General features: G+C 49.7%; 2 long non-coding RNA genes across 2 annotated transcripts; both read right to left on the bottom strand.

Annotated features, from left to right (window-relative positions):
- Positions 1-1,068: 1,068 nt before the first annotated feature.
- Positions 1,069-13,076, bottom strand: LOC118981963 (uncharacterized). Its single transcript, XR_005065443.1, has 3 exons — positions 12,749-13,076; positions 11,550-11,665; positions 1,069-1,216 (listed from the first exon to the last, which is right to left on the bottom strand). It is a non-coding gene; the product is annotated as an uncharacterized LOC118981963 (long non-coding RNA).
- A 3,215-nt stretch (positions 13,077-16,291) lies between these two features.
- Positions 16,292-20,343, bottom strand: LOC118981972 (uncharacterized). The gene is made up of 3 exons (XR_005065446.1): positions 20,202-20,343; positions 19,130-19,201; positions 16,292-16,421 (listed from the first exon to the last, which is right to left on the bottom strand). It is a non-coding gene; the product is annotated as an uncharacterized LOC118981972 (long non-coding RNA).
- Positions 20,344-23,786: the final 3,443 nt, after the last annotated feature.

The following is a 23,786-nucleotide window of genomic DNA, read 5'->3' as shown; positions in this document are numbered from 1 at the left end:
CAAACAATTTGATTAAAAAATGGGCAGAAGACCAGAATCGACACTTCTCCAAGGAAGACATGGGGATGGCCGACAGACACATGAAAAGATGCTCAGCATCGCTAATCACCAGGGAAATGCAAATCAAAACCACGTAAGATATCACCCCATGCCTGTCAGAATGACTTATCAAAAGGACAAGAAAGAGCAAGTGTGGGCGAGCACGTGGAGAAGAGGGGACCCTCGTGTCCTGTTAGTGGGATCATAAACCCGTGCAGCATTGAGAAAGCCAGGGCGACGGTTCCTCCAAAAACTGAAAAATAGGTCTCCCACGTGATTCAGCAATCCCACCTCCGGGTATGTGTCCAACGGAGAACAAAACACTAATTTGGAAAGTATCTGCACCCCTGTGTTCGTTGCAGCGTTATTCACAACAGCCGGGATACAGAAGCAACCTAAGTGTCAGCAGATGAATGGATAAAGAAAATGTGATACACACACACACTGGAATAGTAATTCAGCCATAAGTGGAACAAAATCATGCCATTTGCAACAAGACAGATGGACACTGAGGACATTATGCTGAGGGAAATCCGTCAAATGGAGAAAGACAAATACTATACAATCTCACTCAGATGTGGAATCTAAAAAGAAAAACCGACCAACCCCAAACCAAGCTCGCAGATACAGAGAACAGACTGCTGGTTGCCAGAGGCAGGAGTGGTGGGTAGGTGACACAGACAAAGGGTTCAGAAGGTACGAAATCACAAAATGTACAGGGATGTCACGTACAGCATGGCGACTATACTAATAAATCTGGATTGCACACTTGAAAGTTGCTACAAGTAGACCTTTTCAAAAAGACGTGTGGTGTGACTCACTCTATAAACTGGACTCTTCTGGGCCTGCCCTCTTTCCTTCCCACGTCTTGACTCAGCTTTCTGAGGTGCCCTGTTCTCTGGGCTTCGCTGTCACCTTGGACATTGGCACGAGCTAGGCAACTGTTAGCTGCAAACACCCGCTCTCCTTCAAGCTCTCTTGAATAATCTTTAACTATCTGGAGCAATAAGGAAGTTAACTGGCTCACCGTCGTAACCAGGAGTCTGGAGGCAGGGTAGATTTCAGCACTGGCTCCGTCACCACGCTGGGTGTCAGATGGCTACAGCAGCCCGTGGGACCACTTCTCTGCGTGAGAACGTCTAGAGGAGGAGAAACGGGGCTACTTCCAGCCACGTTCCTGGAAGAGGGAGGGAGGTATTCTCAGAACCTCCCTCAAACTCTCGTTATAGCTCCTTTGCCCAAAGTGGTCAGGTACCTATTCATGAACCAATCATCAGCAGTGAGGGGGAGGGGTGAACTTCTATTTAGATCAACGGTCCTCAAGTGGGGTGATTTTGCTCCCTATCCCTCTCCCCCCATCAGAGACATTGGCAATATCTAGAGACATAATTGGTCGTCATGGGTGGGGGACAGGAAAAGCATACAGCACTGGCATACAGTTGGTAGAGGCCAGGGATGCTTCTAAACATCCCACAATGGGTAGGACACCTCCCCGCTCACCCCCCCTCCCTCGCCATCCCTCAAAATTATCCAGGCCAAAATGTCAACAGTGCCATAGCTGAGAAACCCTGTTTTAGACAGATCAGCCCTACGCTTAGAGCTTGGAGCACCGTCAGTCAGCTCATGGACACGGGTGTGGATGAGGTGTGGCTACCCGAACAAAACTGAGATTCATTTAGGCAAGAGAACGGGGAACAGATTTTGATGGATTGGCCAACCATGTACACTGCAGGTTTGCTCAATCAGAGCAGCCACCTCATCGTGTAGATGCTGTCTATTCATCCTGCACTCACCTCTGGTGCTGTATAACAAACTGTCACAAACTTCACATTGTAAAACAACACCGATTTGTGACCCCCCAGTTCCTGTGGGTCAGAGGTCTGGGCACGATGTGGCTGAATGTGACCCTGGCTGTGACCCTCCCCCGCCAGGGCTGCCCTTCTCCTCTGGGGCTCCAGGTCCTCTCCTGAACTCACCTCCTTGTGGTTGTAGGACTGAGGCCTCCGTTTTCCTGCTGGCTTGTCAGTTGGGGGCAGCTCTCAGCTCCTAGAGGCCCCAGGACTTCTTAACACGCAGCCCCTTCTACTTCCCAGCCAGCAATGGTGCACAGAGGCCCTTGCATGCTTTGAACTGCATTTTTAAAAGTGCCCACACGATTGCAGCAGGCCCACCCAGACAATCTCTGCATCGTGAGGCTAACTAAATCCAGGCCCTTAATCACACTGCCCAAACTGCTATGTAACAGTCCCTACACTGATGTTTGAATGAATTACTTGGAGAAGATGTCCCTGTGTGTTCCTGGCCTTCAGCAGAGTACCTGGACCATATATTTTCTCAATAACTATCATTTAAACAAATAAAAAAGAGTTAAATCCATTTATTTCCTTTTTTGACAGAATTACTGGATGGGTCACCTGCGAGTGTTATAAACAGAGGCCCGCATAACCTTGGTGTTAGAAGGTACCTGTAGTCAAAGAGGCATCTGTTCATTACTCCAGGAATCCACAGTGTCAGAGATGAAATCCACATTTCCCCAGACCAACATTTCCCTGGCTCCGAGCAGTGTCGTCCTGACAGAGGCGGACTAATTTTTTGCATTGCCTTTTTGGCAGAGCCGGCGAGCTGCTGACTCATATTGAACCTCAAGCTTCACTTCGAGCTTTCCTGCCCCCGCTGGTACTGTGCCAAGTCTCTCCCATTTTGTACCTGGGCAGGGTCTATGCCGCTTGCTTCCTACTCCTTTTCATGTCATGGCTTCTGTCCTATCTTTTCAGCCTGTTGGAGACCTTGGGAACTTCTGATTTTATTATCCAGCCTCTTGGCTCTCCTGCCTGACTCTACAATACTTGAAAACACAATACGCACATTTTCTTTGTCCACATAGTTTACAGTAATGCTCCGTGAGGCGAGGCCAAGTTTTCAGAGCCCTGAGGCACGTTACCTCTTTCAAGTTGACAGCCATGATTTAATCAACACTCCGTGCATTAGGATTGCTCAACTTCTGATGAATCAACTCTTACTTTTCCTCCTCCATCATATCTATGAGCATCTTATGAAAGGCTTAAGTGTTTGGCGGAACCTACGCCGCACAGAATAATACCATTCCATTATACTCCTAGCAATAAATAACCATCTTTTGCAATCAGGCATGTACACATGCCAGGAAACTCTCTCCTAAATTCTCAGATATCCCACGCCCGGGAGTGCTCCGTGTTGTTCTTGCGCAGAGTCATATAACCCACAGCTTTTACTGACTGCCATCTAATATTTTCTCAGTAACAGATGATTCTAGGAGCCTTCATTGTCAATCTGCAAGTTGGCAGATAGCCCCACTCCTTTGTCTCCATGGCCAATGGGAATTTCTGCTGGGGACCAGAGGCAGCTGCCCTGACCTGCGGGGACGGAGGGTGAGGCTGTAGGGTAGGAGTAAATGGCAGGGCCCCCACCGAAGGGGTCCTCAGTGAGGTGTCCAGTCACTTCCCACGCTTTTCTAGTTGATCAGTTATTTCCCTTTTGCAGTGTCGCCACACTCTCCTTATTCGTCACCCTTTAGGGAAGTCCCAACTCCTTTGTTCACAGGAAAAGGTCGGGTTCCTTGAAGGAGAATTTCCTATTTCCACAGTGTTTTCTTTGATGAAGGGTTGGGTGGATGTTCAGGCCCCCCTGAATGGACCAGCGAGGCTGTAGGGGGAGACTGCACTTCTCAAGCTCTTAGAAGGCCTGTGAATGTAGGGGAAAGAGGAGGGCAGGGAAGTTCAGTCGTGGTAGCCAGTCTTCGAGACAGCCTTCAGTGGTCTCTCTGCCTTTTGGCCTTCACGTTCTAGAGAATTCCCCTCCCGTGCTGCACGAAGGTCAGTCTGTGTGACCATGCACTCTAGGGGTAGTATGGCACTTCTAAGATGATACTGTAAAAGTCCTGAAGCTTCCATCCTGGTCGCTCTGTCTCTCTGATTCATTACTCCAGGGGAAGCCAGACTCTGTGCTCTGAGCGGCCTTCAAAGCGGCCTGTGTGAGGCGGAACCGAGGCCTCTGACCACCAGCCAGCGAGGAACCCAGCTCTCCTGCCAGCGGCTAGCTGTATGAGGGACTTGGGAGGGGACCCTCCAGTCCTGGTCAAGCCTTCAGGTGACCACAGCCCTGGCCAACACTTTGATGGCAACCTCATGAGAGATGCTGACCAGGAGCATCCGGCCAGGCCCCTGCCAGCTTCCTGATTCTCAGACACCATGAAGATCTCTACAGTTATTTGTTTTAAGGTAACTTGTTATGCAGCAACAGCGAACTTACACACTGGGAGATGCCGAATGAGATAATAGGCCTTTCTTAAGGAAACGGAACCAAATGCTAAATTCTCAGAAGAGAGTGAAAAACTACTTAGTGAATTTCCAAGATGAGAACACTGGAGGATATTGTTATCCATCCTGCACAGACAGGCTGTTTACTGTTTTAAAAAAAATGTCAAAAATAATACTCGTTCTTTGTTAACACACACACACACACAGATACATAAAGTAAAGAGTATAAGCAACTTTTCTGTCCTTCCTGTCTTCCTCCTCAGAGCAACTGCTGATACAAGTTTGGTTTTTATCCTTCTGGCTCCTTTTCTAGTCGGTTATAGTCACAGACACTCACACACACACACTCACAAAACCCGGTTTGGTGGTGCGCTATTTAACACACGTCTTTCTTGTTTAACGACGAATCACAGCTCCCTCCCAGGCCAGCGCACCGGGCTCCCCTCTCACTCTCCTGAAAGGTTCATCACAGCCCCGGTGTGATGTTCTATACTTGAAATGTCATTTCATCTGTAGGCATTTAATCACGCTTTATTAATTATTGTATTCATTTNCTCGTTCTTTGTTAAAACACACACACACACACAGATACATAAAGTAAAGAGTATAAGTAACTTTTCTGTCCTTCCTGTCTTCCTCCTCAGAGCAACTGCTGATACAAGTTTGGTTTTTATCCTTCTGGCTCCTTTTCTAGTCGGTTATAGTCACAGACACTCACACACACACACTCACAAAACCCTGTTTGGTGGTGCGCTATTTAACACACGTCTTTCTTGTTTAACGACGCATCACAGCTCCCTCCCAGGCCAGCGCACCGGGCTCCCCTCTCACTCTCCTGAAAGGTTCATCACAGACCCGGTGTGATGTTCTATACTTGAAATGTCATTTCATCTGTAGCCATTTAATCACGCTTTATTAATTATTGTATTCATTTGCCATTATGCGGAAGCCACAGTAAGCACCCTGGGCACATGTACAAATATTTCGGTAGAATAGCTGTGCAGAGGCGGAACGGAGGGTTAAGAGGCAGGCAGATTTAGATTCTAGACAGATGCTACCTAATTGCTTGTCACGAATGGTGGGATTTCTTCCATGTTCTGAGTGTTAACTGGACATCGACCAGAGCGAGAGGGAGCTCTTTTCATCCACCCCTGGTGCTCATGTTCAAATTTGGGGGCTGCCCCAAACCCAGAAAGCAGGATACAGAAGACAAGTAGGAAACTCACTGTGAGTCAGTGGCGCTTCGATTTCTGGTTTCCTCCTTGACCCCCCTGCTACCATTTACTTTTCCAAGCCCTCCGCTGTCCCCTGTTTAGGTTTGACAGTGACATTCACTGGGAGGGACACGCTGACTCCATTTCATCCAGAACTGCACCCCCGCCGCTCCGCCTGGGAGCCTGCTCCAGCAGGGCTGGCTGAGCTGTGGTCCCAGGCGCCTCCGTCCCGCTGCCCTTCAGTGAGAGCAGGCCCCAGAGACATAAACCCATCACGGTGAACCGGCGTCCTTCCTACTCTGCATTCTAGGACTTCCACTGGAAGAGACACACAGAGGTCAAAGCCAGTCTAGAAGTTCAGAGAGAAAGTTGAACATAGAGTTCAGGGCACCATAAGCCACAGAAGCATCTGTTGAGAATGAGGGAACCTCTCTATGAAGTGAGACCATGGAAGCATTTCATTACACAGGAGTGTGTTGGCACGTTACCTACCACTAATGGACGTCATTCTAGTGGGAACTAGCCATGTGCACTGAGGAACCGAGGACAACGTGTAGACAGAGCAGAGCACGGCTGTCCACCTGTGTGTGTGCCTTCCCTCAGGGACTTTTTCTTATGTGGGGCTCCTTAGGGTCATGTGGGGAAGTTCTAAGTCATGGCTGAGTTCAAAGACCACCTATTGTATTGGAAGGGAAGTGTCCCATCTTTTCTCTGTATTCTGAGAGATGCTGGCATTTTACATAGATGGTTTTTCTTTTTTTTGCTTAATAGTGTAGCTCTGGGTCAGGGGACTGGGTGAAAGAGGTGGAGGATGAAGAAGTTCAAATGGGTAGTTAGAAAGTGGTCATGGGGATGTCAAGTACGGCCCAGCAAACAAAGCCGAGCCAATAGCATCACGATACCTACGTGTGGTGTCAGGTGGGCACTGGAAACACGGGAGAAAGGGACCCTTTGTAAAGTATGTGATTGTCTAACCACCATGCTGCACACCTGAGACCACAGCAAAATACCACTGTGTGTTTAAAGATCAACAAATAAACAGTGACAACACCAAGAAGAAAAAACACTGCAGCTCTGTTCCCCAACCTGAGCAATCTGTGGTCTGACCATCTGCCTGCTTTTCATCCTTTTGCTTGTGATTGGATTCTGGAAACATAGAGGGTTTTAACACTCCTTTTAGTAGGAACAAGGACATCTAGGCTAAAAGCAGACACGCCCCCCCCCCCCGGGTCAGGATGCTTAGTAGACAATCTCTCACCCAATGCTCATGGCGGCCGGCGCCTCCCAAGCCTGAAGACCCATCTGAAGCATCCGAGGGGCTTGTGAACACACGGCTTCTGACTCGGTGGGTCTGGGACAGGGGCTGCCATCCTGCCCTTCTCGTCCCCTCACCCGAGACAGTGATGCTGCTGTGTCCGCTGACAGCACCTTCACAGCCAACTGGAGGCAGCGGAGAGCATCTGGCATTCGCACTGGAAGGGCACCCCTGATGATGGTGGCAGCGCCCCCCAAAGCAGGCGTGGGAATGTCACACCGTTTACAAGCTGTAGCCAAGGTACTCTGGCCATCGTCTCGGGTTGGGCTCCCTGGTGAGCAGACTCTGAGATGGAGACCGAACGTGGGTGTCTATACTGTAGGTCCCTGAATAATGTCCGTTTGTCCTAGGGTTGATGAGATGCTGCAGAAACCTAACTCTCGTTTAGATCAATTAACCTTTGGTGAAATAGGTTTCACTGTACGGACGAAGTTTTGCTGTAGTTCCGAGAACCTGTCAGTGGCGTTAAGTGAGGACTCAGGGTATTGAGAAGTGCTGCCGAGATTTCCACCTGGGCAAGAGCGGAGGCAGCCCAGCAAGGCTTCCCGGGCCCGGGTTGCAGACTGCCCCAGGAAAGGGGGGGTCACCTGGCGCGAGGGGACTGTCTTTGGCCAGGCATCCCCAGCACCAGCGGACAGCTGAGGCTCTTGCAGGCAGCACTTCCAGCAGTTGAAGGGCCACCCGGGCGAGCGTCAGGTTGCACTCGCAGGCCCAGACCCTGGGCTCCAGGTCCTCGCTCACTGATGGGCTAGGTTTGAGCCCTCCTCTCCGTCTGAACGCCGATTCACACACCTCAAACACAACCCTCTCTCAGTACCGTGGCCTGGAAAGCCACCTACTGTTGACAAGTCAAGCCTCTGGGTGGGTGGCTTGCATTTCTAAGAATTCCTAGGCTGAATTTTTCAACATTGGAAAGGGTCCCATTTAACATTTCCTTGGAGATCCCTGTTAAATCAAGGGCTTTGATAGTTATAAGAAATCCTCCACCTGAGGTGGAGGGAGGGACATGAGGCCTGAAAATGAACGGACTTCCTTTCCTATGGAAAACGACGGGCTTAAGGCAGCGGTCCCCAGCCTTTCGGCACCTGGGACTAGTTTTGTGAAAGACAATGTTTCCACAGACAGGGGGTCGGGGGTGTGGAGCCAAGCAAAGCCTGGCTCCCCCTCCTGTCGCTTACGTTCTGCTGTGCAGAACGTTCCTAAGAGGCCACAGGCTACTACCAGTCCATGGCCCGGGATTGGGGACCCCTGGCTCCATGTATCTGTAGGAGGAATTAAGAGACAGAATGGGACTGCAAAGGTCCACAGGCTGTTTAACGATTTCCCCCTGGGCCTCACTGATTTTTCACGTGAACTTTAATCCCTTCTAAATATAGTCTGTACCCCGAGAATCCTTCACACTGTAGTAAAAATAGCTGCACACTTGAATGGCTCATGTGCCTGCTGACTGCAGGGGCTGGGAACTCTGGGTGAGGGAAGGGAGCAGGACCCCGAGTCCGTGGGCTGGGGAACCTGGGGCCGTCCTGCCACTTGAATATTCTGGACATCAGTGGTAGAGAGCTGCCACCCGTCACGGTGAACAAGGCGCCACAGCGAAGACCACCGTCACCTCCACGTACCGCGCTGCTGCCCACCTCTCCCACCTGAGCTAGACTGTGACGCCTGGGGACTGAGCTTCCGGCCTGTGGCGATTCTGCAGCTGGAACCCAGGGAAACCCTGCCCCTGGGTGTGGGTGCTGGGAGAGAACCTGGACCGGGGCGCTCTGCACAAAGGCCGGCTGGAGAACAAAAGGCCACACCCAGCCCACGGCCTAGCAGAGGCAGCCCCTTTGGCTGCAGAGGGGGGACCCTCCTGTGCCAGTGCAGGCTGACGCCAAACCGTGGTCAAGCGCAGGGTTGTCCAGGAGGCAAGAGCTCTGATTCCTGTGCCCCCATTTCCTCCAGTTTGTGAAGTGCAAGAGGAATAAAGAAGCATCAAACCTGGGGTACAATTTTTGCCACTGAGCCCAGGGTGGCTTTAAGAACCAGTTGTTGCTAAAAGGCATCAGTTGTTGCTATTTATTCACTCTAGCTCTATGCCCTGCCTCCAGAATTTTCCATAGGCTGTGTGTGTATTCAGAGATGAGAATGGAAATGGTATCTGATGTCCCTGGGAAGGGCCTTCTTGAATTATTTGCAAACTCACTGAGGCATCTTGTGAGGGCTGGGTTGGCAGAAAAGCACCGCAAGCAGGTAGAAGACACACACTAGGGCGTGTCTGACAGAGAGAAGAACTTCGTCCCTGCCCCTGGTCAGTCTTCTCCTGTCTTCCCCCTGTTCCGCTGATGGCCTAACGCCCACCGCAGGGAACCTACACAGTGGCAGTACAAGCAGCCTCCCCACCCAAATAAAGTGATGCAAATCACTGAGTGGGCAGCACCACAGCCTGGCCAATCAGGTGTGCCCAGCCACTGAGCAGCATGGATAGTTCTTCTAGAAAAAAGGGAGAGAGCAGAAGGTAGCAAAGAATTCTGATACACTGACCCTGGGCCAGAGACCTTTCACGCTGCCCGGCCCCTCTCCTTGCCCTCACCTGCTCTCTCACGGGATGACTTCTGGATACTTCTCTAAAGGGAGGAAGAGTGGAATTCACTGAGAAACAACTGCATGCTTTGTATACCAATCTAACTGAATGCTTACAGCCACCCAGTAGGACAGGATTTTTGTCTTTCCTTTTCCTTTAATATAACGAGGGAAACTCAGACAGAAGAGTTCTGGGTGATGGGGTTGGGGCTATTCAGCCCGGTGCTGACTGACACCCAGACCTCGTCTCCTGTGGTTCTCCACCCTACCTGCCTCCTGCATCAGCAAAGAAAGCTGGGGAAATGCCGGTGCCTGGACCCCACCCCCAGTCCTCTGAGTCAAAATCTCTGGAGGTGGAGCCCAACATTGGTACTCTCAAAAAATCTCTCTGGCCCTGGCTGGTGCGGCTCAGTGGATTGAGCCCCAGCCTGTGAACCAGAGTCGCTGGTTCGATTCCCAGTCAAGGCACACACCTGGCTGGCAGGCCAGGTACCTAGTAGGGGGCGTGGGAGAGGCAACCAATTGATGTTTCTCTCCTTCTCTCTCCCCCTCCCCTCTCTCTCTGAAAATAAATAAATAAAATCTTTTAAAAAAAAAAAGAATCTGATTCTAATGCATCCAGGGATGAGAACCACTGGGCTACCCTAGACGCCTCCTTCCCCTGGGTCCTGGCCTTCCTCCCACTCGCTTTTCAGAAATACCCCCTGCCTGCCAGCCTTCCAGCCTGCCAGCTTGTCCACGGAGGCCCAACCCAGGAAGGTGGCATACGAAAGCCTGGAATCATTCCTTTCGTGTGCAGGGCATAACTGACGCAGGCTGTCCTCACCTGCTGTGTATCCGAGTGTCTGATGGATGCTATGCAAATCGTACTGTAAGCAAAGCAGCAATTCTGGGAGGCATTCACTAGCTGCCTCACTTGTTATGACAGGTGGGAGTGGGGAAAGCATTGCATTTGGAGCTGTAAACACGGGGGCTCTCAGTTCTGTCTGATGACCCGCTAGCCCTGTGGTCTGAAGGAGGTTCCTTCCCTGACCTGGACCTCAGTTTCCTTTCTTGTGGAAAGAAGGAGGTGCAGGGTCTTATGATATCTGGCATTCCTTCCATCAGCTGCCACGAGGGTGGTGGCGTTGCTATTTCCCAAAGCCCTGTGATGTCTCTCTAGAAGGTGGCTGTGCCATTTAATCAGGACCTTTACCTTAAATGTGCTTTGATCTCCTTATAAAGGCAAACATTACGAAAATGCAAAGGGCTGCTTCCCTAAATAAAAATTGAGGCCAAGCTCCAGCTCTCCTGCCACCCTTTTAAGAACAATCTGAGTCAATTTAGTGAGTCTAATGCTTGTGCGTGGATGGTAATTACGGGTTCCTTCAGTGGCATGTTGACCTTGACTTTTAATTATTCAGGAGTGGCAAATACAGAACCTAAAATGGGTTGTTGACATAAGATGCTTGGAAATAAGGTAACCCTTCTCTCCTGCTGCCCAATCAGAATGCATTAATTAGTTGTTGCCATAGGTAGTGAGGATACATTCACTCCGAGATGGTGTAATTCTGGAATTTGGGCAGTATTTATTCAAGTATTTATTCCTACTTGCCAACAGTGAGTACTACACGGGGTCAAAGGAGGCAGCCCAACGAGGCCCTTCCCAGGTTGGGGCTCATACAGTGAAACATCAGGAGACCCACCCACAGCCCTCATGTCGGGGTGGAGCTGCTGGACCATGGCAGCCTCACACCGGAGGTCTCCGGGGGCACCGTGGCGCAGCAGGCACAACGACGAACCAGCTGGAGTGTGCTGGGCTCTCTTGAGAAGGGGGCTGCTCTGCTTCTCCAGCCTAACGGTGCACAGGAACCCAACCCAGAAGTGGACACTTAGTGATATTCAGTCTGTGTTCCCCAGCTGAGGGCGGGGGCCTGGGGGTCTCAGGAGGTGACCCGAAGGAGGCTGCAGAGGGGCAGCGGGGGCCGAGGAGGGAAGGGAATCAGAAACAACCTGCTCCTGATGCCACCTGAGCAGCTGGGCCTTTGCAAGTGTGTGCCTGTGTAGGCTTCGTTTGGGAAATTGCCCCACAGAAAACAAATAAACAAGCAGAACTGTCCCCACAGCACCGATGTGGATTCTTACCTAATCCCACCCGCAGGGACTATATCGGCACCTAATCCTGAAGAGAACAGCTTTTCTCCACAGCTTGCGGTCAAGGGGCTTGTACAAGCACTTCGTCTCCTTCAAGATGCATTTATCTGTAAAACAACAGGGTGGAGGAACCTTTTTTACTGTTGGGCTTGGGCCTTGAAGTTCACCTTGGGTTGGCAGCAGGGGCCCACCTGGGGAACATCAGAAATGACCGTGAGGCTGTGTAAGCTCCCACCAGCCCCTTCCCACCCTCTTGGGAACCATTAGGACTTCCCCTTCCTTCTCTTGAGTGATGGGGCTTCACCTTGAAGGAGGGTCTCTTCAGACCCACAGCTAAAGTCTTTGCATTCCAGGGAGTCATCTCACACGGGAACACGTTGTTCCAGGAAGTTCGCAGGTACAGCCTGTGAGAATAGTATGTTCCAGGCCAAGGTACTTAAAGGTCCGATGCCACAGCTCCTGGCCGGGCACGGGTGTGTCTGGGTGCCAGCGAAGCCGTGCCCCCGCAGGAAGGCCTCTCGCCCCCTACAGTTCTGTAGCCACGGTCTGGTGGTTTTAGAATTGCTTCTCCATGCCACCCGCCCCAGCTGTAATAAAGATAGGTCGGCGGAGATCAGATATCCACCGTACACGGTGTTTTCGTTCCTTCTGACTAAACCTTTCCTGTGTTTTCCTAGCCTGTGACAGTCTTGTCAAAGCTCAGTCCCCTTCCTGAACGTCCACATTGCAGGCCCTGTCTCTGTGAAATTGTGCGGTTGGGGGGGGAGGTGCGTTTTTTCAAGAATTAGGCCACAGGTTTTCTTTGAAGAAGATATCTTTGGGAATAACCAAGGCTTGTTAATTATTTGGAGAGGTCTAGGCCCCAGGCAGGTGTGCCTCATTTTTTGCATAATGTGTTTCCTAAAATTAGAGAGAATAAACTTCTACTTAGATTCACTCTTCAAGGGGGAGAGACGGGGAGACACACATAAAATTGCCCCAGTGTGTCTGATTGTATTTTTTTCAGCACTGAATTTCCTTAAGTGGGGACACAGAGACACGGGAATGCCTTGGACCAAGGGCCAACCTGGGACCTCCTACGTAAAGCAGACGTTCCCTCCTCCCTGTGAGCTTCCCCAGTGTCTGCTCTGCTGGTCGGTCCCACGTAGAAAGAGCACAGACCCCATGCTAGTTTTCCACCTTCCCCTTACCTGGGCGGGCAGGGCATTTGTCCTCCTGCGGATCAGACCGTTCCGAAACCTGTGGCGGGAAGGGCGAGCTGAAGCCCGGCTACAGGGGGATCCTGCTGGTTTGCAGTGGTTCGGCCCGGCCCAGTGGGATAGCTTAGGTGTCATGAAACAGGACGCGTGCGGGTGTCCTGCTTGTCTCAAGGAAGAGAAAAGGGAACGGTATTTATTTTTGTGACAACGCGTGCTTCACAATGTCTTTCTCCCAGCAGATGACTTCTCAGCTTTGGCAGATGCAGGGGTCTCGGGTGTGCAACAATCTTTGGAGAAGAGACCCATCCATCTCTAAGAGGATGACTGAGTGGGGCAGCTGCTCCTGGACTTGCTTCTCGAGGGACTGCGGCCCCTGCATCCTGAGGAGGGGGCAGTGGTGGCCAGCACATCTGCCTCCTAAGTATTATCAGCCTGTGTTTTTCCTTCTAGCTCCCTGCACAGTCCCTGCGGCCCGGCGGTGGCATCTCCTTACATTGCTTCTACCATTTAAGTGCTGCATTGGATGTGGTGGGTGCCACTGACCAGGGCTGACTTTGATGTCCACTTGACCCAGCGTGTGCTTGAGTACAGTTGTTCCGAGAACAGGAAACTCAGGCCCTGCCCGCGGTCATTAACCTTGACTCAAGATCCATTAGGGATTACTCATAAATGTTGTTTTTCCCGGAGTCCAGTACTCAGGTTTTCTCTCGTGCTTTACACTCCTTGGGCTATTTCCTCTCTTCCTGTGGATCTAACTTGCACCTAAGCATGGACCAGCACATTTCAGACAGATCGGTATAAAATTCCATTCCTGGGAGAGGCTGCAGCTACAGTGAGGTTGGTTATTAAGTTTTTTGTTTGGTGATGTGGTTAGCAAAGGTGACTCCATTTTGGCCTGTTGTTTCTTTTCTTTCTTGTTTTTTGTTTTTTTTTTTTTTAACAGCACAAAAGGCCCTTGTTTTCAAGTCCCTGCTCATGCTCATACCATCCACGCACCTGCTTCAGCCAAGTGTAACCTCCGGCAGCTTTCTGAACCGGCCGTGTTTTTCAGGTCCCCGGCACGGAACACTGCCCTTGACTCTGGGAAGGTCCTTCACTCGCTTCTTCCCCAGCTAATTTTGGCTTCTTCCTCAAGACGGCTCTGGCGGCACCTTCAGAAAGCCTTCTTTCCACAGTGCACCATTGTGGGAATTAGTAGTTATTAAATTTGTTAGGGGCTTCGTGCTTTGAATATATTTACATATCTTACCTTTCCCCAGCCCTTTCAACATCTGTGTAAAGAAGGTGTTATTATGGCCCTGGTTTAATAATGAAGAAAGTGGGCCCACAGAGGTAAAGGAACCTGGGAGTATGTTAGAAATGCAGATTCTCAGGCCCCTGCCCCCTTCCGCTGCCCCAAGACTGTGACTCAGCGTCTCTGGGAGGACCTGTATTTCACTGGATTCCTTGGGGGACGCTGATGCAAACCGAAGTTTGAGGGGCTGTGCACTGTGGCAATTAAAGAGGTCACGTGGCCTCTGAAGAGGGCCGTTCTGGGGGCCTGGGCTCAGAGGAAATAGCTTTCAAGGGCTTGGAAACGCAGCTTAATGTCACGTAAGGATAGTAAAGGTGCTCCTTTAAGATGGAAATTAATTGGAGAATGAGTTCGAATACATGGGTTAGGCAGGCACATGCCAGGTTGTCATTATGTGCACTGCTGAGTTTTGAGGAAATCCTCTTTGAAACCACAACTATAGACTAAACGCGAGATTGTTTGGCAAACAGTTTCGCCTTCCTAACAGGTCCTCTGGAAGAGGAGTGAGTTAGGGCATATTGTCCCAAGCGTTGTCGCCTTTTTGAAGCCGCCCACAGTGCCTCTGGGCCTGACCAGTGCCTGTTCCCTAACTCGGGGCTGGAGGTAGGCATGGCTACAGTGCCATGGGCAGCGCCTCGGGGGCACTTACTCTGTGCTGGGAGTCTCTTCAAGTTAAAAGGCTTTGGTCCCCCACGGCAGCGTGCTGGCCTCTGGATTCTCAGCAGAAAAAGACAAGTGTCAGACGGGCCAACCGGAGATCTGACCTAGAGCATATTCCAGACGATGGGGAGACTTTCCCTCCTTTAACTAATACCACTCCTGCTGAGGGGGGAAAAAAGCTGCCACTTAGTAGGCATCACTTTACAGATGTGAATATTGAAATTTAGAGAGGTAAAGTAACATATCCCAACTTATATTCTGGGTCAAAGGGGTCTCTGTGAGGCATAGAGAGTAAAATGGGATAGAAAAAGTACTTTTTCCCCTACCAACCTCTAACAGCCCGAGTCAGGGACAAGCTGAAACTGGGCGCTCCCTTCGATCATGAACGGGACCCACAAGCACGGTAGTAAGGGCAGCACCTGCGTCGATGTCAGCGCTGGGAACTGCAGATAAATTTCACGCCTCAGCACAGTTGTTGTGAATTTCTCTCACGCTCATCGCTGCGTCAGAATTTTGCAGCGACTGAACGTGCTTCTAGATCTTGTGACTTCATGTCTTCATGCCAAGGCAACAATACTACCCTAACAATTTTATTTTTTTAATATCCTGGTAACTTTTAACATAATTTCGATTGTATTTCAGGAAAATGTGTTTTCTCCATAATGTTAGGTTCTATTTTATGCATTTCAAACCTCACAATACTGGGTAACTGCTCACAGATTTCCCCAGATGCTAAAAGGATTCCTGATATTAAGAAAAAGGGTGGTGGCACCTGAGGCTGGTAGAGCTGGAGTTCAAGCCCACCTCCCACCTCGGGGCACGTGGGCCCAAAGCTAGCAGGGGACCTCTGACACCCTGGCCATACCCAAGCCGCTGGAATCGGAACCGGTCAGGCCATCAGCCACAAAGGGAGGGAGGCTGGGAGTGAAGAGTGACCGTGCAGGTTTCAGTCCAACTCTGGACCAGTCCCGCAACTGCATCCAAAACACTCTGGTGGTTTGAGAGTACATCTCTAAGTTTTTCTTCCTATTACCTCTGGGGAAAACTGCAAAGTCATTGGCAACATTTGCAGTATTTGCCCAGGGCCAGTAATGTGCTGGTTTCTCTCCTGATGCATTAAGAGACATTCAGTCAATATTTCTGTCGCCTCGCCATGCACAGTCACCATGATGGGCAGTGGGGGCACAGCAGGGAAAGGGCTAAGTTTCTGTTTTGGGGGGACACACCCCAACAGGGAAAAATGCAGGCAAAGCCTATATTTAGGCGAAGGTACACTGTGGCTTGGGATAAACCAAGGTGCCTGCAGAAGTTGGGGATGGGAGAAGCTCGTTCTGACAACACGTGATGGGCAAACTAAGAAAGAGAGGAACTGGCTGGGACCTTTTACTGGGCCAGGCGGTGGGTGTGGGCTGAGGGAGAGCTCCAACCTAGGTAGGAAAAGGTAGAGTGTTCTTCAGAAGAACTATAGTTCGATATGGAAATGTCAAACTCTTTGCAATGGCTTTTAAGTCCCTTCGAGGTTGGAGCCCCATGGCCTCTGCCCCCTCTCCTCCTGCTCTCTCCCCTTTGCTCACCCCAGTCCAGCTGCTTGGGTCTCCCTGCTGTTCTTGCAACACCCCAGTGCCTTTGAACTTGGCATTGCTTCTGCCTAAGACAGTCTCCCTTGGGATACCTTGGAGGCCCACTCCCTCATCCTCTTTATGACTTTGCCTTTTAAAAAACATATTTTTTTTATTTAATTTTTTTAGAGAGGGTAAGGGAGTGGGAAAGAGAGGGAAAGAAACATCAATATGTGGTTGCCTCTTCCACACCCCCTACTGGGAACTTGGCCTGCAACCCAGGCATGTGCCCTGACTGGGAATCAAACCGGTGGCTCCTTAATTTGCAGGTCGTCACTCAGTCCACTGAGCCACACCAGCCAGGGCATGTCTTCGGCTTTTTTTGACCACCCTATGTAAAACTGCAACCCTCCCTCCTCACTCTGACACACCACCCCCTATCCTGCTTTAGTTACACTGATGATCACTGACACGCTCCATCAGTGGTTCTGAAACTCGAGTACTTACCAGAATCACCTGGAAGGCTCCTCAAAACTGTCTGCGGGGCCCCACCTCCGGTCTCTAAGTCAGTAGGTCTGGGGTGGGGCCTGAGAATGTGCATTTCTAACAAGCTGCCAGGTGACACTGATGCTACTGAACAGGGGGCTCACTCTGAGAACCAGCACACTATACACTTTGCTTATGTATCGTCTGTCTGTCTCCACCAGCATATAAGTTGTTCGCAGCAGCAACTTTTTATCGGTTTCATTCATTGCTCTGTCACCAGCCAGTACAGTAGCTAGAACACTCGGAGGTATTTGCTGAGTAGACGAGTGGATGTGGCCTAAGTATAGGGTGTGTCAGGATGCCGGGAGGTGTGCATCGGAAGAAGACTGAAGAGGGAAGTGCAGGCCATATTCTTAACCTATTGTTACAGTAATAACCCTTGGCTGAGACTCTGATGCTTACTGCAACAAAGGCAACTGCCGTCCAGTGAGTGCTTCCCTGTGCCAGGCCACCGCACAGTGAGGCTGACTGCACGACTCCGATTTGCCTAAGACCCTGCAGTACAGACAGTGCGTGGTTCGGCAGTTAGGGCTGTCACTTCGGTCTGTCTGACTCCAAAAGGGTGGCCTTGAACACTTCGCTGCAAAGCCAACTAGTGACGGATTTTTAAACTTTTCATTTTGAAATAAGTTTTCATCTATTGAAGAGTCACAAAGATGGTCTAGAAAGGCCCTGTATAACCTTCACCCGACTTCCTCTGACATTAACACCGTACATACCCATAACCGCGCTGTATTTACCCAAACTAGGAAATTGAAGCTGGTACAGTAGTCTCAACCTAACTAAGGACAGACTTTGTTTGGAGTTCACCTATTCCCATTATAATGTCCTTCGTCTGTTCTAGGATCCAAACTGGCTGGGGACAAATTTAACTGTGGGAAGTCTGAGGGGCTGATAACGTGAAGCCGACTGAGGTGCAGTCAGCCTAGGACAGGGCCGCAGCCACAGGAGGAAAAAGTGTCCCCCAACGAGGTCCTGCCAGCACAAAGGGAAGTACAGGATGCTCTAAGAGCCAACGGAAGGCAGAAGGACAGAAGGCAGACGGGTAGCCGAATCCTGGGGTCTGAGAAGGCTTCCCAGGGGTCAGGCAGGAGGAAGAGCATGAGTACATACAAGAAGCTACTGAGAATCTGCACAGGGAAAAGCCAGAGGGTGGGGTGGTTGAGGGAAGGTAACAGAGAGCCTGGTAGAGTGCCTAGAACTGACACATTGCAGGTGGTGCTGGGGACCACCGAGCTATACCCCAGGGTGCCAGAGCAGTAGGTAGACGTTTGGGCGGGAATATTCTGGCAGGAGCACCCAGGTCAAATGTTTTTCCCTTAAAAATTCACCAAACTGCTTAACACCCTAAGCGTCGTCCTACTCACCCACGGGAGGCAGTGTGCATACTGCTTAGCAGCGTGGGCTCCGGAAGGCGGCCGTCTGGTTTGGATGCCAACCCAGATCCACTGCTTTCCACCTCTGTGACCTGTGAGGTTTCTGACTTTTCGGTGGGCCGCCTTCCATCCTGTTCCCCATCTGTAAAGTGGGGGTAACACCAGCACTCAGTGTTGCGAGGATTAAACGAAATGATGACTGAAGGCACTTAGCACGGTGCCCGCATGCAATGAGCTGTCAGTGACCATCAGCCATTATTATTCGACCGTGTGTCTACTTCGCAGCTTGGTTAGATTTCTTAGACTAAAACCAAGAAACCTGAATAACACTTTCAAAAAGAACTTCAGTCTGATGACACCCTCAGCGTAATTTATTGTGCCCATTTTACAGATGAGGAAGGCAGGACTCGGCAAAGTTGAATGACAAACCAAGACCCCCTTACGATCAAGGAGAAGAACAGGTTCTGGTTCACATTCCCAGATCCTTCCTGCCAGGGCTGGAACACTCACTGACGGAGGTCCTTTAACATTAGGAACAGTTAGAAAAATAATGGACTGTCTGTTCTTTGGGTCCTGTCTAGAAGATTAGCCGTTATCAGCAGTTTTCCTATATAAAACATCTTGTACGTCTGTCTTCCTGTGCTAGACCGTCAGACTTGCGAACATGCCAGCCACTGGCAAATGCAGGTGGATTTCATCTGCTGATGGCCCAGGCGCCCCAAGGTTAACAGGTTGTTAGCTGTCGTGAACGTGACTCACACATCGGAGGGTTGCAGCTGGGTCCTGGGGACGGAGCAGGCCAGATCCACTCCCCGCGTAACCTTGGGTGAACTGCGTAACTTCCAGGAGGCTTGGTTCACACACTGGTGAAGGGGGTCCTAATACAGACCTGCTGAAGTTGTGGGGAGTCATAGAAAAACATATTCATTGTGCACACCTTGGCCTTGGATGGTGCTCTTCAAGCAAGAGTTATCTTTTCCTCCTTCACGCATCCCTTCCCTTCCGGTAGCTGTAGATAAACAGAGAACAGGACATGGCACAGATGTGCAGGGAACACTAGAAACATACGTGTGTATCAGGGATAGTAAATGTCAGTGGGAAGGGACCTTACAAAGCAGTACTTGAGTAGATAATAAAACCGAGGTACGTTTTTCTCCATTAAACACTCGGAGAAACTAGAGTTCGATGTTGCAATTCTTTTTCATTTGGATTTTATTTGTGTTAATGGGGGCTGAAATTTTGATTGCATTGGTGACTTCAAGTGTCCCCAGTGGCCTGATGGAGTCATGGAGGACAGTGATTGGACAATTAGGCTGGACGGGCACTATCACAAAAGTGAGTCCTGACAACTTGGGCCCAGAGCTGCCCCGAATCACTCACACATAAAAATACGTATGTTTTGGTGCACACCTGCGAGCTGTCCGCCCTTCTTAGAAACACCGCTCTCAACTGAGAGGCCTCCCTGTCAGAGGAAGGCCCCCACTGAGAGGGTGGAGCAGCGAGGCACCGGCTGTCACAAAGCTGGGGATCATCAATATTTGAATAGAGGCCCCTGCACAGGTAGGTGCACACACCCTGAGATGCACTGTGGCAGGAAGTTCCTGTGGCCTAACTGCACTGGAATAAACCGCCTAATCTTAAGCGCTCAGCAGAGAGCAGGTCAGTGAGAAGGAGCCAGAGCCAGACAGCCAACGCATGCCCACATGCGCTATCTTGTTCTACAGACCTGTCTCATGTGACTCGTCACTTGGCCAGCACGTTTAGCTGTGCACTGCGGCTGGCAGGGGGACCAGGACAGTGTTTCACTTACATTCAGGGAATGGCTACTCTCAGTTGCCTCTAATATTTAGCATGAATTCCAGATCTGTCTCAGACAATGGATAAGCATTGTTCCCACTCTGCATGGACATCACTCTGCCACTCACGTTCCATGATGGACCTGGCTTTTGGGATGGGATATGTGGGGGAGAAGGTGATGGTCAGGGAAGACTTCCTGGAGGAAGTGGTACCTGAACCAAGGTAGCCAGATGCATCATGGGAAAACCATCATTAGAGGTAGAACAGGCATCTTGAAGATGGCTTCATGGCTTCAAACGGCGTGGTATAGGCAGGGGTCATCAATAATTTGTGCTTATAGCTTTAAAAACGAACCTGAAAAACATAAATTTTTTAAAAAGTGAAACCCGGAGTGAATAGGAATAAGGTGGAACGAAAGGACGGAGTAAGGGCCAGTAAAGAGGAATGTTCTCATTGTCACAAAATCCTAGGGCTTTTGGCTAATAGTATATGCCAGTCATTGAGGACAACCGGAGTGTCCACTTCTCCATTCCAGACATCTATTTCTATGTACTGACCATCACAGGGAGAGCGGGCACTGGAGGACCGGGATTCCAGTTGCTTCTGCCTCTAGACAAAGATTTAGCCTTTTTCCATTTCAGTTTCCAAATCAGTTAAATGGAGATAATTACCCCTGCTCGGTGTACCCTCCAGGATCGCATCTACAAGGAAAATTTCGGCGGTACATAGAAATGGACGTGGAGCTACAACCGTACCGGTGCACTGTGTCACTTCGGGTTCCGCACCCGCAGAGTTTGTGATTCCTGCCAGCAGAAGGGGACAGTGCAAAAGTTTACCTTGGCTCTGCTATGAAAAAGGATATTTAGATAATTGAAAAATGCAAATAATATGAGAGGGATATGTTTAACCTACTTATGGGAACGATCGGGTTGCGCAACCGTAGCAGCAGTTAGTCGCAAATTAAAAATTCATCAGCCATTCTCCTGTGCTCTGCACTGCCAGTCACGGAATACCTCGGTGCAGCCACGCGTAGCTTCAGAATCAGAAACAGAGCCCCGGAAAGGAACTTTCAGCTCCATAACCCAAAGCTCTCACTCTGCAGACGACAAGATTCTCGGTTTACAGAAGTCCGCTGGAAAGTCCAAATTCCCCCAAACCCAGTGTCTGTTGTCATTCCATGCTACCCCCTTTGTGGGCCCCGTGGAAGGCGGGGTTTCCAGTTCCAAGGGCGCAAACATTGTTTCCTTGAAGCAGAGCCTGACACAGAAACACAAACCCACCAGCTACGAGTGAAACAAAAGTACACTATAATATTGCCTCCGTTTCTCCCTCGGTTTCTTGTTAATCCAGGCTTGGGGGTGGGGCTGAAGCTTTTTAGATTTGGGGATCCTCCGTCCAAAATATAAAAATGATGACTAGAAAAGTGATCATAGATATAAATATTTATTGGAATTGAAATAATTATAATAAACTCAACAATTTAAAGCTGTCTGAAAAAGAAAAATTATGACTAGAAAACTATTATAAATATAAATATTTATTTACATGGAAAGTTATAATAAACTAAAAAAGTTGAAGTTGACATAAATCCAGAAAAATAATAAAATATTTTTACCTGCCTTATTATTGACCTTCTTGCCTTTTATTTACTGCATGTCTTTAAAATCTTTTTCTTTTAAAAAACCTTTTGCCTGCAAACTCTTTTATTGTCTCTCTGATTGATAACAGTTTTGAGATATCATAACTTAAAGGGGAAACTTATTTTAATTTAATATTTCCTTCCTTCCTGGAGACTCCAGAATAGCTAATCAAAGTTTTTACTATTATTGATACTTCAAAAAGATTTATCTCAGCTCTCCAACTTCTTATTGGTAATGTCATATCATTTTTTTATGATTCTGTTCAAATTTGAGAAAACTCTCATTCTTACCGTATATGGTTACAAATACACTTGCTTTTGCTGTTCTGCGTGGAGCATACACCCTATAAATATAGAACTTCTCATAAATGCTATTTCTCACAATTCCCATTAAAAATAACAAAAAAAGAAGATTGATTTTCTTTTTTTCCCGGTAATTGCATATGCTACAATCTCAGGCACCTTCCTGATAAGAGAGGATTCCAGTCTGATTCGGTGTCGTGAAAACTGAGTCACCCACTTAACACCTCCCCCCGCCTGATATTTGGAAGAATTTTCCATATAATGCCTCCAGCCCGGCAGACTTCAAACTCCATCTCTCCACTCCTCACGCATCCCTGGTGGAGCCGGCTGAGGGCACGTCCAGGCTTCCACACGGCGCAGGCTCTGAATCCGAGGACCACAATGGTAGTGATAGCAGCGTTCCAGGAAGCATTTCTGTCCTGGGACGGCTGGTGGGGACAGAGCTGTCCATCGGAGTGGCTGCCACCCGCACAAAGGCACCCTAGACACCCAGACTCGACTTCTCCTTGAACTCCTTTTTCTCCTAGCTGAGTCCCCAGGGCTGGGACCCCTCCAATGCCACCCCACCTGAAGAGAAAGGGGACGGATGGGAATCTGAGTAACGGAGGTCGCATTTGTAATCAACCGCAATGAAAATGTCTTCCTCTCGGAAATTTCACAGAAACATATGGCTGCGCGAATGCATTGGCAAGACTCCTTCCAGGGCCTTAGAAGGGCCAGTGCAGAGGAGGGGCCTGAAGGTCAAGTCTCACTGACTCCCTGGTGAAGGGCAGGGGGGTCTCTACTCGTGGAGAGAAAGGGCACCAGCTCTCAACGCTCGGGACGGGGCGGCACGCGCTTGCAAGGATGGGGGTCGGGGTGCTGCCTGGACAAACTGAGAAGCCACGAGTCCACCACACTCGGTCAAGGGGTGGCTGGGGAGCCCTCACCGGTTCCGGCAGAGGCGACAGCAGTGACACCACTAGAGCAGGTGTCCTGCTAGGCTGGGCTGCTCCAGAGACGGGGTCAGGTGGTACTAGGTGGGTGCAGTCAAGTATTCCCCTGACCACGCAGCCCATCCTTCATGGACCAAAGGGCCCGTGGGAATGTAACCCAGTAGTCCTTGGAAATGACATCACTGCAACCCAGTCGCTCGGTTGCAACTTAAACAAACATTTGGATCTCAAGTTAGATGGCTGAGTCAGAGCGAATATGTACATTCTACAGACATCAGCTGGCACAGGGGCAGTCTGAGGGTTAAGCGGGGAGAGTCTCATTGAAAGTAAACTCCACGGCCCCGGCCGGGTGGCTCAGTGGGTGAGAGCATCGTGCCGACACGCTGAGGTTGTGGGTGTGATCCGCAGCCAGGGCACACACAAGGGGCCACTAATAATGCATCTGTAAGGGGGACAACAAATCCACCTTTCTCTCTCTCTCTCTCAAAATCTATTTTGCAAAACGTAACATTCTCGTGGAGGGTTCAGATCCCACACAATGGGTTGCTGTCTTTGGGTCCCCTTACAATTTATCCTAATGGTTTGTTTTACAAGATGAACTTGGAGAAAACCAAAAACATTCTTCTCAACACAGAGTGGGGCAAAACTGGGTTTACAGTTTTGAGCATGTGAAACACAGTTTATTCTTGTATTATTCTTTATTACTTATTGCATTATTTTCCATATATACAACCATAAACCTTTTTGCCCCATTCTGTATTCTGCAATCCTATTTTTTTATGAAGTCAGTCTGCTTTTTATTATTGTTTATTTAATTTTTAAATTTTATTTATTTTAGAGGGGAAGGGAAGGAGAGAGGGAGAGAAACATCAATGTATGGTTGTCCCTCGTGCGTCCCCTGCTGGAAACTAGCCCACAAC

Source organism: Sturnira hondurensis, unplaced genomic scaffold (genome assembly GCF_014824575.4).
Source record: "Sturnira hondurensis isolate 20B ecotype Veracruz unplaced genomic scaffold, ASM1482457v3 Scaffold0024822, whole genome shotgun sequence".
NCBI lineage: Eukaryota > Metazoa > Chordata > Mammalia > Chiroptera > Phyllostomidae > Sturnira > Sturnira hondurensis.
Note: the sequence above shows the minus strand (reverse complement) of the source record. Positions and strands in the feature narration are given on the sequence as shown.